Source organism: Glycine soja, chromosome 10 (assembly GCF_004193775.1).
Source record: "Glycine soja cultivar W05 chromosome 10, ASM419377v2, whole genome shotgun sequence".
Classification (NCBI taxonomy): Eukaryota; Viridiplantae; Streptophyta; class Magnoliopsida; order Fabales; family Fabaceae; genus Glycine; species Glycine soja.
In genome coordinates this window covers 38164458-38182117 of record NC_041011.1, presented here as the reverse complement: position 1 = coordinate 38182117, position 17660 = coordinate 38164458, and the positions used below count along the sequence as shown (strand labels likewise).

The following is a 17660-nucleotide window of genomic DNA, read 5'->3' as shown; positions in this document are numbered from 1 at the left end:
GTGATTTTGAGCATTATAGTTTTGAACATTCTGAGAACATGGCACAACCTCCACCCCGTGAGAGGACTCTAAGGGAAATGGTTGCACCTGATTTGACCTATGAAAGCTTATGCATCCAATACCCTGATGAGGATGTCCCATATGTTCTTAAAACTGGACTGATCCATTTGCTTCCAAAGTTTCATGGCCTTGCAGGTGAAGACCCACACAAACATCTGAAAGAATTCCATATTGTTTGCTCCACCATGAAACCCCCAGATGTTCAGGAGGATCACATATTTCTGAAGGCCTTTCCTCATTCTTTAGAGGGAGTGGCGAAGGATTGGCTTTATTACCTTGCTCCATGGTCCATCACGAGCTGGGATGACCTCAAGAGAGTATTCTTAGAAAAAAATTTCCCTGCTTCCAGGACCACGACCATCAGAAAGGATATTTCAGGCATTAGACAACTCAATGGAGAGAGCTTATATGAATATTGGGAGAGATTTAAGAAACAATGTGCCAGTTGTCCTCACCACCAGATTTCTGAGCAGCTTCTCCTCCAATATTTTTATGAAGGACTCAGTAACATGGAGAGAAGTGGTGGAGCCCTTGGAGACATGACCCCTGCTGAAGCCAGAAATTTAATTGAGAAGATGGCTTCAAACTCCCAACAATTTAGTGCCAGAAGTGATGCTATTGTCATTAGAGGAGTGCATGAAGTAGCCACGAATTTATCTTCATCAGCCGAGACTAAGAAGCTTGAAGGTAAACTAGATGCCTTAGTTAACCTAGTAACCCAACTGGGCCATGAATCAAAAATTTGCACCTTTCGCCAGACTCTATGGTTTATGCTCCTTTCCCGACCACCACACAGACCTTTGCCCTTTTGTGCAACAATCTGAAGCAATTGAACAGCCTGAAGCTTATGCTACAAACATCTACAACAGACCTCCTCAACCTCAGCAACAAAATCAGCCACAACAAAACAATTATGACCTCTCCAACAACAGGTACAATCCCGGGTGGAGGAATCATCCCAACCTTAGATGGTCGAATCCTTCACAACAGCAACAACAACAACAACAACAACAATAACCTTATTTTTAGAATGTTGCTGGCCCAAGCAGACCATACATTCCTCCACCAATCCAGCAACAACAACAACAACAACAGCCCCAGAAACAGCAAACAGTTGAGGCTCCTCCACAACCTTCCCTTGAAGAACTTGTGAGGCAAATGACTATCCAAAACATGCAGTTTCAACAAGAGACTAGAGCCTCCATTTAGAGCTTAACTAATCAGATGGGACAATTGGCTACACAGTTAAATCAACAACAGTCCCAGAATTTTGACAAATTACCTTCTCAATCTATCCAGAATCCCAAAAATGTAAGTGCCATTACATTGAGGTCGAGAAAGCAGTGTCAAGGACCTCCACCAGCAACATCTTCTTCATCCGCAAATGAAACTGCCCAACTTCACTCTACTCCAGAAAAAGATGATGACAAAAATTTAAAGAGTAAGTTACCTAACAATTTCTATGCAGGTGAACCTTCCACAGGTAATTCTGATTTACAAAAGCAGTATATCCCTCTTCCATTCCCTCCAAGAGCAATTTCCAACAAAAAAAATGGAAGAGGCAGAGAAGGAGATCTTGGAAACATTTAGAAAAGTAGAGGTAAACATACCTCTGCTGGATGCAATAAAGCAAATTCCAAGATATGCTAAATTCTTGAAGGAGTTGTGCACTAATAAGCGGAAGCTTAAAGGACGTGAAAGAATAGTATGGGCAGAATGTCTCCGCATTGATTGGAAAATCTGTTCCCCAAATCCCTGAAAAATGTAAAGATCCAGGTACATTTAGCATACCTTGTATTATAGGGAACAGTAAGTTTGACAATGCCATGCTAGATTTAGGAGCTTCTGTTAGTGTGATGCCTTTGTCTATTTTTAATTCTCTATCTCTTGGTCCCTTGCAGTCAACTGATGTGGTAATTCATTTAGCTAATAGAAGTGTTGCCTATCCTGCTGGTTTCATAGAGGATGTCTTAGTTAGAGTTGGTGAACTGATTTTCCCTGTTGATTTTTATATTTTGAATATGGAGGAGGCATTTTCTAACGGATCAGTTCCCATCATTCTAGGCAGAACTTTTATGAAAACTGCTAGAACTAAGACAGATGTATATGCTGGCACACTATCTATGGAGTTTAGTGATATAACTGTTCATTTTAATATTCTTGATGCTGTGAAACACCCATCTGAAGATCTTTCTGTATTTCGTGTTGAAATAATTGACCAGATTGTTGATGAATACATGACTGATCTTCATTCTAATCTGCATGCTTGTCACTCTTCATGCATTGAATCTGAATTTGTACTTGATCATATGTTTGAATTTGATGCTGAGAGTGAATCTGAATTTTATATTGATTACATGTCTGGTGATGTTTTACCTCTTGAGATTGATTTTATAGAGTCAGATAGAACTAACCATGTTTCAGGAAGTACACATACCTCTAACTTTCTTTATGAGGTACAGGCTAAGAAACCATCTCCTTCTACCATTATCCAGCCGCCCACACCAGAATTGAAGCCTCCGCCATCAAATTTAAAATATGCTTACTTGGATGATAGCAAAAGGTTTCCAGTAATTATATCTGCCTCCCTTGCTAATGAGCAAAAGGAGAAGTTGTTGTCAGTTCTCAAGAAGCATAAGAAGGCTATAGGCCAGACCTTGGTGGACATTCCTGGTATTAGCCCATCCACATGTATGCATCGAATAAATTTAGAAGATGGAGCTAAACCAGTAAGACAGCCACAGAGAAGACTCAACCCGGTGATTCTTGATGTGGTGAAGAAGGAGGTAACCAAGCTTTTACAAGTTGGAATCATTTATCCTATCTCCGATAGCCAATGGGTGAATCCCGTCCAGGTAGTCCCGAAGAAAACCGGCCTCCCCGTGATAAAAAATGAGAAGGAGGAGTTGATTCCTACTCGGGTGCAAAACAGTTGGAGAGTCTGCATCGACTATAGGAGGCTGAACCAGGTTACCAAAAAGGACCATTTTACCCTGCCATTCATTGACCAAATGCTTGAACCCCTGGCAAGTAAATCTCACCATTGTTTCCTTGATGGTTTTTTTGGTTATATGCAAATCACTATTGCTCCTGAGGATCAGGAAAAGACCACATTCACCTGCCCCTTCAGCACTTTTGCCTATAAGAGGATGCCTTTTGGCCTGTGCAATGCCCCTGGTACCGTCCAGCGGTGTATGATTAGTATTTTTAGTGATTTTTTAGAAAATTGCATAGAGGTGTTTATGGATGATTTCACTGTATACGGATCCTCTTTCGATAATTGTTTGGATAGTCTGGAAAAGGTTTTGAATAGATGCACTGAAACTAACCTTGTTCTAAATTTTGAAAAATGTCATTTTATGGTTGAGCAAGGTATAGTTTTAGGCCACATTATTTCCAATAAGGGCATTGAAGTAGATCCTGCAAAAGTTTTTGTTATTTCACAATTGCCTTATCCCTCTTGCGTGCGAGAGGTGCGATCTTTTCTTGGTCATGCAGGATTCTACAGGCGCTTTATAAGAGATTTTAGCAAAGTAGCCCTTCCACTATCCAACTTGTTGCAAAAGGAGGTAGAGTTTGACTTTAATGATAAATGCAAAGAGGCTTTTGATTACCTCAAAAGAGCACTCATTACCACCCCCATCATCCAGGCACCCGACTGGACAGTCCCTTTTGAGCTTATGTGTGATGCATCCAATTATGCATTGGGGGCTGTCCTTGCTCATAAAATTGATAAATTGCCTAGGGTGATATATTATGCTTCTAGGACTTTAGATGCTGCCCAAGCGAATTATACTACTACTGAGAAAGAGCTACTAGCCATAGTTTTTGCTCTTGAAAATTTCGTTCTTATTTGCTTGGTACTCGCATTATTGTTTATACTGACCATGCAGCTTTAAAGTACTTGTTGAAGAAGGCTGATTCAAAGCCTAGGTTGATCCAATGGATGCTCTGGCTCCAAGAATTTGACTTAGAGATCCGTGATAGGAGCGGAGCACAAAATTTAGTTGCTGATCATTTGAGTCGGATCGAACATGTGTCTGATGAGGACTTATCCATTCGGGATGATTTCCCGGATGATCATTTATATATATTGTATAGTATTTTTGATTCTCTTTCTACTCCCTGGTTTGCTAACATTGTCAATTATTTAGTTGCTTCTGTTTTTCCTCCCTTAGCATCTAAGGCTCAAAAAGATAAAATTAAAAGTGATGCTACGCATTTTATTTGGGATGATCCCTACTTGTGGAAATTATACAGTGATTAGGTCATTAGATGATGCATTCCAGATCATGAGACTGACTCAGTCCTACAATTTTGTCATTCTTCTGCACTGAGAGGTCATCTGGGTGTTCAAAGGACAGCTCGCAAAGTGCTTGACTGTGGCTTTTATTGGCCCACCATCTTTAAAGATGCGTGGAAGATTTGTAGCACTTGTGAGCAGTGTCAGAGAGCAGGAAGTGCACTTACATGGCGACAACAAATGCCTCAGCAACCTATGCTATTCTGTGAGGTGTTTGATGTCTAGGGTATAGATTTCATGGGCCCTTTTCCTATATCTTTTGGTTATGTTTACATTCTCCTTACAGTTGATTATGATTGAAAATGGCTGGAAGCCAAGCCCACTAGAACTAATGATGCTAAGGTTGTTGTAGATTTTGTCAGATCTAATCTGTTTTGCAGGATTGGAGTACCTAAGGCAATTGTTAGTGATCAAGGAACTCATTTTTGCAACAAATCAATGCATGCCTTGCTTAAAAAGTACGGGGTTGTACACAGGGTATCCACACCATACCACCCCCAAACCAATGGACAAGCAGAAATCTCTAACAGGGAGATCAAGAGAATTTTAGAGAAGATTGTGCAGCCAAGCAGGAAAGATTGGAGTACCAGGCTTGATAATGCTTTTTGGGCACATAGGACTGCCTACAAAGCACCCATAGGAATGTCTCCTTATCGAGTTGTCTTTGGAAAGGCATGTCATCTTCCAAGGGAGATTGAGCACAAAGCATACTGGGCAGTGAAGACCTGCAACTTCTCTATGGATCAAGCTGGTGAGGAAAGAAAGTTGCAACTGAGTGAGTTAGATGAGATCCGCCTAGAAGCCTACGAGAATGCCAAGTTCTACAAAGAAAAGACCAAGAAGTTCCATGATAGCATGATAATTAAGAAGGACTTCATGGTCGGGCAAAAAGTGTTATTGTATAATTCTAAGCTTTGACTCATGAGTGGTCAGTTGAGGTCTAAGTGGATTGGTCCTTTTGTTATTACTAATGTTTTTCCTTATGGTACAGTTGAGATCAAAAGCAACTCCATAAACAAGAACTTCAAGGTCAATGGACACCGACTTAAGCCATTCCTCACAAACCCTTCTTTAGTGGACGTAGTGGTGGAAGAGACTTCCTTACTCCACCCTACTCTTCCTCCACCATGACTTAGGGAGTTTTTCTTTCCTATCTCCTTCTTTACTTTTATTACATTTGTCTGATTCTATTTGATGGTCTAATTGCTTTTAATCTTTTAATTATGTGTTGTTTAAGTATGGGGGGAGGGGGGGGGGATTCTTTGGTTTTGGTTTTGCTAGTTTTGTTAATTTTGTTAGTTTTGTTGGGTTTCTAGTTTAATATTTTAGGTCAATTCTGTTTGCATGTACAACTTTGCATATTTTTCTTTGAATTATAGGATATGTTCAAGAAATTGGTAATTGTTCAGAAAATAAAAGTCTGTTGACATTTTGTGATTTGAAATCCTTGTTTTTCCTCTACATGTCATGATAATTTTGAAAGCTCAATTTGAAAGTGATAAGTTTACCTTTGTGAGAATTTGAGCCATCCATCATCATAATCTTTTGGTGTGTTTTGCCCCATTGATTGCTTGCACGATAGCCTTGGCTTGATTCTTGTTGATGCTTCCTAATTCACATGCATATTTGGAAATGATTTAGGCAATTTTGTTCTTATAAGCTTCTAGCCAAATGGACTTACCTTGAATTAATTCCTTTGATAGCCCCTTTGAGCCTATGTTCCCCTTTCTTTGTTTTGAAGCTCATTACAAGCCTTAAGTGAAAAACCATGATAACACCTTACCCTTAAGGAATTTTGGAGCTTTGGAATTGTTTTGGGAATAAGTGTGGGGGGGGGGGGGGGTGGTATGTTTCATTGGAAGATATGATTTTTTGCCATGCTTAATGTTTTATTTTGGCCATGCTTGATGTATATATATATTGCCTAGTTCTTGCTTTAATCTTCAAATTCGTACTATCTAAAAAAAAAGAGAGAAAAAAAGATTCAATTGCTGCAAATTCGTACTGTTCAAAAAAAAAAAAGAGAAGAAGAAAAGGAGTGAAGTTGAATAAATGAGGCCTTGTTATGAGGACTTGATTTGGGAGCCTTGGTTGATTTTGTTGATATTAGAGGGTTTGGGTTTACTACTTGTGCTTAATTTCCACTTATTCCTCATTGCTCCTCTATTCCTTTGGGATTTAGCTACTTATTCCATATTTTTTTCCCTACCTTGTCCTTGGCCCCATTACAACCTTTAAAGACCTTTTGATCCTCATGTGCATATGTTTGTCAAGTTGTTTGTCAATTTTATAATTTTGCCAAGTCTATGTGGTGTTTGTTTTCATGGGTGCTGCTAGAGTAAACAATAGCCTAGACACTTGAGAGATAGAGTGTATATCTTGTGAGGCTTTATCACTTTTCATTCTTGAGCTGATTAACTATTTTGCCATGATTGGGTTGCTTGGATGATTTCCACGAATGTCTTGACTCTTTGGATCTCTTCATGTTAGATGTTACCCATTCCTTTCATTCCTTGATGTTCATTGTGAAATATGTAAATGTTTTTGTTTGTCTTTCTTTGATATCCTTGGATTTTGTTCTTTTTTTCATTTTTCCCAGGTTTGCAAAAGGCTAAGTATGAGGGGTTTTTATGTGTCATTATTTTCTCCTATTCCTTAACCCTTTTTGCACCATTTTAAGTACTGATTAGTCTTAATTGTCAAATTAATTAGGCAATTTTATTATTTGGGCCCATTCAGCTAATTTGATGTTTTTAATCTAATTTCAGGAATTAATGAAGCATTGGACTTGAATCCAGAATTGGGCTTGGACTTGAAGAGGGCAAACTATTTTATTCTACAAAATTTTATCTTATCTAGACTTTATCTTATCTAGATATTATTTAGATTTGATCTCACCTAGATATTATTTTATCTAGATCTTATCTTATCTTATCCAGATTTGATTTTATTTTATTTATGGGCTTGGATTTAAAACAGATTTGTAACCTTTGGGGCTGGAAAAAAACTATATAACAGCACCAAGGTTCTAGTTTAGGCTCTCTCTCTTCTCTCTCTCTCTCCTGTTTTCGTTTTCTAGTTTTAGGCTTTTCTTAGACACTTTTTCGTTTTGCAATTCCAATTTTGACTTTTCGTTTTAGCAATAAAATTCCGTTCTTCAATCTATAATTTCATTCTCTATTGATTAATGGAAGGCTAAGTCTCCAGCGTTGCTTTCTCTTGAGGATCAAGCACAGTTCTCTTTGAGGTTCTATTATTACTGTTAAATTCTGTTCAGCTTTTCCTCTTCACTAATTACTTTGAATTTGTTGCTATTAATTCATGCATGCTTAGTGCTTGATTAATTGTCTCTGCGCTTAATTACATTCATGCTTAATGATCTTTTATGATTAATTGGTGTATGTGTTGCTTAATCACATAATGAATGCCTTATGTTAAATTTCGCTTAGTAATTTAATTTAGGGTTGGATTAAGTGGTTGAATTGATAAAGGATAAACTCTCGTAACCTAGGATAAGAGACTTGCTTGTGAATCAAGGGGAAGCAACTTGTTTTAATTCTGATATTTTCTAATTCAATTTTACTCGCTGTTTAATTTACAAAAAAAAAAAGAACAACCCCCCCCCCAATTCGTTACTATTTTCCTATTATTTGTTATGAACGTTTGGTTGATCATTGCTCGTTGGGAGACGACCTAGGATCACTTCCTAGTTACTGCATTTTAATGTTTATTTGATTCGGGTACGGCCTCGATCAAGTACATCATACATCGCTTGGCTTTTTAGGCCTGCAAGACCCTAACTAGGGGTTTAGCCACTCATGGCCATTGATAAAGATAATAACAAAAAAGAGAGGAAGAGTTTTTTGGCTTTAAGTAGTAATGAGAGTGCTCTAAGACTAGTGTCTCTTTCCCCTTGGCCTGACTCTCTATTTATAGCTACTGAAGTGGACTTGGACTTGATGCAAAAGATCTTCCAAATTTATCTTTTTGATATCTTTTGGATCTTTTAATCTTTTTTTTCATATATGCAAGCCATAGATAAGAAAATTATCCATTCATATCATTTAAGCCAAAAATAACTGCTAAATAAATATCTTTAAAGATATTTTTAATATATTTTTATTATAAAAAATAGCTCATATTTAGTAGTTATCAAAATCCTCCAAATTAAAACTTTGCTTGTCCCCAAGCAAATCAAAATAAAAAGCATGCTCTGAATCTTTCTACATTTGTCATAATCTCGCAATGGAAGCACAAACAACATCAAGATGAAAATAGTTAGTATCGGAAATCAATCAAGTTGGCCTGCCTCACTTTCCTCACAATGTTAGTGTTTCTCTCTACGCACAAGTGTCTGGGTGAGTGTTTGAATTCTACGACCTGCGATTAAGATCCCCAAATTTTTGCACTTCATCTCGGTTAAAGTTATTTTTACTTACACTTGGTGGATCACTAGGGACTTTTATTAGCTTGTAATGGGGCCCAGCTAAATAAGAAATCATGGTTTTTTTGGGATTTCAAAACTTAGGGTTATAGGAGAGCAATCATCCAAGAACAGGTACTCTCCATGAGATCCCACTGCCTTTACACTCAACAAGATAAGTAGCTCATTAATTCTGATACTCAAAAGATTTCGACATTCCCTCTCGAGCTCTTCAAATTTTAAAATTTCGTTAAAGCCATGCATGGAGTCAACAACCTTAATGCCTCCCATTCACACACTGCACAATGCAACAAACTTCACAAGCCAGACACACATGGTTACATTTTTAGAAATACTTTTTAGGTCAGGACATAAAAAAAAGTTTAGAAAAAATAATTGTAATCTCATTTCACTTGATTCTTGGTGTTTTCTTTTTCTCTCAGAACAACCCACCATAATATTTTTTCTCTTCTATAATAATCTATAATCGATAATGTAGAAGCAAAGACTTTGCCTTTGATGTTTTGATGATGCCATATGATCGTGATGATTTGATGAAAATGCGCTTCTCAAGTTTAATTCAAGACAACAATCCAAGAATACAAGATACAACATCAAGAAGATATCTAGTATTTTAGGAAGGGAATTCCTAATTGAAATTGCAAAAGGTTTGGCCAAGAAATTTAAGTTAAAAAGTCTTTTTCAAGAGATTTACTCTCTGGTAATCGATTACCAGAGGATGTAATCGATTACCAGTGGCCAAAATGATTTATAACAGCTATTAGAAATTTGAAATCAAATTTTACATTGTGTAATCGATTACACAATATTGGTAATCGATTACCAGTAGTTAATAAACGTTTTGATTCAAATTTCAAAGCCTGTAATCGATTACACAAATCTTGTAATTCATTACCAGAGGAGATTTTTAGAAAATTATTTCCAAGAGTCACAACTTTTCAAATGGTCTTATTCTCTCAAAGAGCAAAAACATTTTATCCTCTTAAGAATTCCTTGTCCAATACACTTGCAATTCAATAAGGAATTAATTGAGTGCTCAAATTGGTCTCTTGTTGTAAAGAAATCTGAACACAAAGGACGAATTGTCCTTGTGTGGTTTAGAACTTGTAAAGGGATTTTACAAGATAGTGAAACTCTCAAGCGGGTTGCTTGGGGACTGGACATAGGCACAAGGGTGTGGCCGAACCAGTATAAATCTGAGTTTGCACTTTCTCTTCCCTTAAACTCTTTTATTTATTATTGCTTTACATTTATATTCAGATTGTTTAATTTGAATCATCATTTAGGAATTCATTTTTAAGGGAACTTGGAACTTGCATTGAAATTAAGGAAGAATTTTAATTGGGGAAATAGTTTGTAATATCTTAATTCAACTCCCTTTCTTAAGATATCTGAGGCCACTTGTCTAAAAGTGGTATCAGAGCTTCATTCTTGTACAAAGTTTAGAAGCTTCAAGAATTCATGGCCTCGTCAAACTACTTGTTTCCTGAAGGCAATTCAATTAATAGGCCTCCCATCTTTAATGGAGTGGGTTACCACTATTGGAAAACCCGTATGCAAATCTTCATAGAGAAGAGTGGAGTAAGGAAGAAAGAAGATTAGTGCAATATAACTTAAAAGCCAAAAACATAATTACATCTGCCCTAGGAATAGATGAATACTTTAGGGTATCACGTTGTAAAAGTGCAAAGGATATGTGGGATACCCTACATAACACATGAAGGCACAACAAATGTTAAAAGATCTAGGATAAACACATTAACTCATGAATATGAACTATTTAGGATGAATGCAAATGAAAGCATACAAGACATGCAAAAGAGGTTCACACATATAGTAAATCATCTTGCATCTTTAGGGAAAAATTTTCACAATGAAGATCTCATAAATAAAGTATTGAGATGTTTAAGCAGAGAATGGAAACCTAAAGTAACAGCCATTACTGAATCACAAGATTTATCTAACATGACTCTTGCTACTCTATTTGGAAAGTTACAGGAACACGAAATGGAATTGTTGAGATGAAATCAACACGAAGAAAATGACAAGAAAAAGAAGGGAATTACTCTTAAAGCCTCATCTTCAATCCAAGAAGAAAGTGATAAGGAAGACTTAATTGATTTAGATGAAGATGATGATCTTAGCCTTTTTGTAAAAAGATTCAACAAGTTCCTGAAAATCAGAGGAAGTCAAAGGCGACCAAGTTTTAAATCTAAAAGAAGGACATAAGTTTCATCTTCTACTCCAAAATGCTTTGAATGCAATCAACCTGGACATCTGAGGGTTGATTGCCCTATCTTCAAGAAAAAGATGGAGAAATCTGAAAAGAAAAATTTTAGTGAAAAGAAAATGAAGAAGGCTTACATCACATGGGATAACAATGATATGGAATCTTCTGAAGATTCAGAAAATGAAGAGATAAACCTCTGTCTAATGGCTAAAAGTTATGAAAGCGATGAAGAGGTAACATCTTCAAATAACTTATCTATTTCTTTTGATGAATTACAAGATGCATTTGCTGATTTGCATAAAGAATCAATCAAACTTGCAAAGTTAGTTTCATCTTCTAAGAAAACAATTTCAGATTTAGAAAATGAAATTTCAAAATTAAATAAAGAATTAGATCATCTTAAAACTAAAGTTTTAATTTCTAAATCAAATGAAAAAGTTTATATCTACTATTTTTGACAAGAAAATATCTGATTCTTGTAATTGTTGTAGCAATTATGAAAAAGAAATTAAAGATTTGAAAAACTCACTTGCTAAATTTTCTATTCGTAAAAGTAACTTAGATGTCATATTAGGAAAACAAAGATGTGTCTCTGATAAGGTTGGAATAGGATATAAACCTGAAAAACAACAAAAATTTCATAAAAACTTTTTTGCTTCCACACAAAAATATAATTCTTCTTTTATCACTTGTTTTTATTGTGGAAGAAAAGAACATGGCACATCTACAAGTTATTTTAAGAAAAATTACAACAACATTAAAATGATATGGGTCCCAAAAGGATCTTCAGTTTACACTAACACACAAGGACCCAATAAAGTTTGGGTACCTAAGTCACAAACTTGATCATGTAGGTATCTTTGAAGAAGAAATGGTACATAGATAGCGGATGTTCAAAAAGTATGACGGGAGATGCATCAAAGTTCACACATATCTCTCCCAAGAAAAGCGGGCATGTAACTTATGGTGACAACAACAAAGGTAGAATCCTTGGAGTTGGTAAAATAGGTACAAATTCTTCAAACTCCATTGAAAATGTTCTACTTGTTGAAGGTCTTAAGCACAACCTGCTTAGTGTTAGTCAATTATGTGATAAAGGCTATCTAGTATCATTTGATTCTAAAAAATGTCTTATAGAACATAAGCATGATACCAATATAAAGTATGTAGGATATAGAGTCAACAATGTATATATGATAGACTTGAGCCTAAAACTAGATAACAATCATTGTTTTCTTAGCAAAGATGATGATCCATGGTTATGGCATAAAAGAATTGCTCACATAAACATGGATCACTTAAATAAATTAATTTCAAAAGATTTAGTTGTTGGTTTGCCTAAGTTAAAATTTGAAAAAGATAGACTATGTGATGCATGTCAAAAGGGAAAACAAACTAGAGTCTCATTCAAACCCAAAAACATTGTTTCAACTACTCAACCCTTACAATTATTGTATATGGATTTATTTGGTCCTTCTAGAACTATGAGTTTTGGAGGAAATTACTATGCTCTTGTCATAGTTGATGATTACTCTAGATATACCTAGACATTATTCATTACTCATAAAAGTGATGCATTCCAAGCATTTAGGAAACTTGCTAAAATTATACAAAACAAGAAAAATCTTAAGATTGCATTTATTAGAAGTGATCATGGGGGTGAATTTGAAAATAAAGATTTTGAATTATTTTGTGATGAACATGGTATTGAGCATAATTTTTCTGCACCTAGAACTCCTCAATAAAATGGAGTTGTTGAGAGGAAAAATAGGTCATTGGAAGAAATTGCTAGAACTTTATTAAATGATACTTCTCTTCCAAAATATTTTTTGGTTGAAGCCGTCAATACTGCATGTTACATCATGAATAGGGCCTTAATAAGACCCATCTTAAAGAAAACCCCATATGAGTTATATAATGGTAGAAAACCTAACATTTCACATCTTCATGTTTTTGGTTACAAATGTTTTGTGCTTAATAATGGTAAAGATAATCTAGGAAAATTTGATGCTAAGTCTGATGAAGGCATCTTTCTTGGATATTCATTGCTAAGTAAAGCATATAGAATATATAACAAAAGAACTTTGAGTATTGAAGAATCCATTCATGTTTCTTTTGATGAATCTCATGTTATTTTGTCAAGAAAGAATATACTAGATGATATTGCAGAATCTTTAGAACAAATTCATATTCATGGACAAGATTCTAAAGGAAAAGGGAAAGGAAGCAATGAAGATCCTCCAGAAGAAGCCAATTCAAATGATGAACTTCCAAAATAATGGAAAGCTTCAAAAGATCATCCCATTGACAACATTATTGGTGATATCTCAAAAGGGGTAACAACTAGACATTCTCTTAAAGATTTATGCAATAATATGGCTTTTGTATCTATGGTTGAACCTAAAAATATAAAAGAAGCCATAATAGATGATCATTGGACAATTGCTATGCAAGAAGAACTAAATCACTTTGAAAGAAAAAATTGTGTGGGAACTTGTAGAGAAACCTAAAAACTATCCCATCGTAGGAACAAAATGGGTATTTAGGAATAAGTTAGATGAACATGGCATAATCATTAGGAATAAGGCTAGATTAGTTGCAAAAGGATACAATCAAGAAGAAGGTATAGATTATGAAGAAACATATGCTCCAGTTGCTAGATTAGAAGCCATTAGAATGCTTTTAGCTTATGCATCCATAATGAATTTTAAGCTTTATCAAATAGATGTTAAAAGTGCTTTTCTAAATGGCTGAATTCAAGAAGAAGTATATGTTGAACAACCACCAGTTTTTGAAATGTCAGATAAGCCAAATCATGTCTATAAATTGAAAAAGGCTTTATATGGCCTGAAACAAGCCCCTAGGGCTTGGTATGAGCGTCTAAGTAAGTTCCTTTTAGAAAAGGACTTCTCTAGAGGAAAAGTAGAACTACTCTTTTCATAAAGAGAAAATCACATGATATTTTATTAGTTCAAATTTATGTTGATGATATTATTTTTGGGTCAACTAATGAATTATTATGCAAGGAATTCTCTCATGACATGCAAAGTGAGTTTGAAATGTCAATGATGGGAGAACTTAATTTCTTTCTTGGATTTCAAATTAAACAAACCAAGGATGGTATCTTTGTCAATCAATCCAAGTACTGCAAAAAGTTAATCCATAAATTCAGCATGGAAAATGCTAAGCACATGGCTACACCAATGAGCACTGCTTGCTATTTAGATAAAGATGAAACCAGTCAGTCAATAGATGTTAAGCAATATCGAGATATGATCGGATCACTTCTTTATTTATCTGCTAGCAGACCTGATATAATGTTTAGTGTGTGTATGTGTGCTAGATTTCAATCAAATCCCAAACAGTCACATCTTAGTGCTGTTAAAAGAATCATAAGATATTTAGTAGGCACTATGAATATAGGTTTATGGTATCCTTGAAATTCCACATGCATCTTAATAGGATACTCTGATTCAGACTTTGCCGGTTCTAAAACAGATAAAAAGAGCACAAGTGGAACTTGTCAGTTCATTGGATCTACTCTAGTTTCCTGGCATAGTAAGAAACAAAATAGTGTTGCTTTATCCACTGCAGAAGCGAAATATATTTCTGCTGGCAGTTGTTGTGCACAAATTTTATGGATGAAGCAACAACTTTCTGACTATGGAATCCTTCTTGACCATATACCTATAAAGTGTGATAATACTAGTGCAATTAATCTTTCCAAAAATCCAGTTCAACTTCTAGAACCAAACATATAGAAATTAGGCACCATTTTCTAAGAGATCATGTTCTAAAGGGAGACTGTGTGCTAGAGTTTGTTGATACAAATAATCAACTTGTTGATATCTTCACAAAACCTCTCCCCAAAGAAACATTCTTCTCTATTAGAAGGGAATTAGGCCTCTTAGATGTTAGTGATTTGGATAAATAAGGATTGATTGATTGAACTATCTATTTTTAATGATTGATTGTTTGTGTTAAGTATGTTACTTTGCTTGATTTTGCATAAATTCTTGTTATTATGATGGATTGATGCATTATTGTGTGTTTAAAGTTTGAATGATTGAGTTAAATACATATTAGTAGTAATGATTGATATTATTAGATTTTTTTGTTGGATCAAGTGGCCTCAGAATAATTAAGAAGGGGGGGTTGAATTAATTATTCCTAAACCTTTACTAATTAAAAATTACTATTTTTAAGGCTTTTACTATGTTGTTAAGAGAATAAGAAGTAGAAGAGAATATTAACCAAAATTAAAAGCAAAAATTAAAATGCATAGCGGAAAGTAAAAGAGTAGGGAAGAAGGAGACAAACACACAAGAGTTTTTATATTGGTTCAGCAACAACCTGTGCCTACATCCAGTCCCCAAGCGACCTGCGGTCCTTGAGATTTCTTTCAACCTTGTAAAAATCCTTTTACAAGCAAAGATCCACAAGGGATGTACCCTCCCTTATTCTCTTTGAAAACCTAGTGGATGTACCCTCCACTAGAACTGATCCACAAGAGATGTACCCTCTCTTGTTCTCAGTCAAACCCAAGTAGATGTACCCTCTACTTGTACCACAAAGGATGTACCCTCCAATATGTTAAGACAAAGTTCTCAGGCGGTTAAACCTTTGAATCTTTGTGAATGGGGATACAAAAGAATTCTCAGGCGGTTAGTCCTTTGAAATCTTTTGTATATGGGAAAGGGAAGAATCAAAAGAATTCTCAGACTGTGTCGTTTTGAATTCTTTGACAAGGGAGAAGGGAGACACAAAAGAATTCAGGCGGTTAGTCCTTTGTTATTTTGGAAAAGGGAGAAGAGAGACACAAAAAGAATTCACGCGGTTAGTCCTTGGCGAATTCTTTTTGGCAAAGGGAGAAGAGATGAAAAGAAAGAATAGCATAGTTTTCAAGGTTTGGAAAACCAGAAAACTTTGGAAGAAGAAGAAGAAGAATAAGATGAAGAAGCATAGGTTTCTCAAACTTGGTTCTAAAGAATTATTGGAAAAATTTGTTCAAGATAATTGAAATGCAAATCAAAGTCTTGCTTTTATAGACTCTTCATGTCTGGTCAAGAGAACCATTAGAAGAGTTATAACTTTTAGAAAAACTTTGAAAACCATTGGAAAAGTTATAACCTTTAGAAAATCTGAAAACCATTGGAAAAGTTATAACCTTTAGAAAATCTGAAAACTATTGGAAAAGTTATAACTATTAGAAAATCTGAAAACCATTGGAAAAGTTATAACATTTAGAAAAACTTGAAAACTATTGGAAGAGTACATCTTTTGATTTTGTTCAGAAACTATCACTGGTAATCGATTACCAAATTAGTGTAATCGATTACACAAAGCTTTTTTGTGAAAGGATGTGACTCTTCACAATTAAATTTGAATTTCAACGTTCAAACACACTGGTAATCGATTACCAAATCATTGTAATCGATTACAACATTTTGAAACCAATTGGAACGTTGAAAATTCAGTTCAAAGCTTTTTGAAAATCATTTTGCTATTGGTAATCGATTACAATAATCTGGTAATCGATTACCAGAGAGTAAAAACTATTTGGTAAAAGGTTTTGAGAAAAATTCATGTGCTACTCAGTTTTTGAAAAAACTTTTTAATACTTATCTGAATTAAGTCTTCTCTTGATTCTTGAATCTTGAATCTTGATCTTGATTCTTGGAACTTGAATCTTGAAACTTGATTCTTAAAAACTTAATTCTTGAATCTTTGGAATTTACTTGACTCTTGATTCTTTCGCATCATCAAAACTCCATGAATCAATCTTGATTCATCATCATGAAGCTTGCTTCTACATTTTTAGCATAGACATAGATAATTTTTAGAGGAACAAGCCTAGTTTGTGTTCTGGTAATCGATTACCATTCAGTGTAATCGATTACACAAGAACAGACAGCCTGTAATCGATTACATCATCCTGTAATCGATTACCATAAGGCTTACTACTAATGTAATCGATTACCAAACCTTGTAATCGATTACATCACGTCCTTCTCTATAAATATTTATGAAATCCAGTGACGCTGCGCAACCAACACTCCTCCTTCGTGCCTCCACTTCCCTAAATCTTCAAACCCTCATATCTTCCTCAATTCTTAACCAAAACACGTCCCGCAAAGCCCAATCTTGATCATTTTCACTCCTCTTTCGTTTCCACCGATTAAAATTCGCAAAAACTTCATCAAATGGAAAAATCGTCGAAGAAGCGAAAGGGATCATCCTCCACCACTGCTGCTGCTGGCCATCGATGCCACGGACCATCTGAAGCACCCACAACACCGATTCATCCTTCCTTATCATCTCCAAGATCATCTACTTTGTTTTCTTCAGATGATCAACGTCTACGGTACATTTCTCAATTTTCTTCTAGGATCATTCTAGACCCTAAGTACCTAGACACAAATTTCTTTAATGATGAAACATTTGATTGTTATCAAGTGTTTCAAAACTCTGGATTCATTAATTTTATGCCTTTAAAATTGCCTTACTATCCTGAACTTGTCAAAGTCTTTTACAACAATTTAAAAATTCAGGATGATATTATTTCTTCTAAGGTGCATGGTATTTCTATGATCATTGATCAATCTTTGTTCTTTTCATTGACA

At 35.3% G+C, this 17660-nt stretch overlaps 1 non-coding gene across 1 annotated transcript; it reads right to left on the bottom strand.

Annotated features, from left to right (window-relative positions):
- Positions 1-416: 416 nt before the first annotated feature.
- On the bottom strand, positions 417-523 carry LOC114372771. Its single transcript, XR_003658335.1, has one exon. It is a non-coding gene; the product is annotated as a small nucleolar RNA R71 (small nucleolar RNA).
- Positions 524-17660: the final 17137 nt, after the last annotated feature.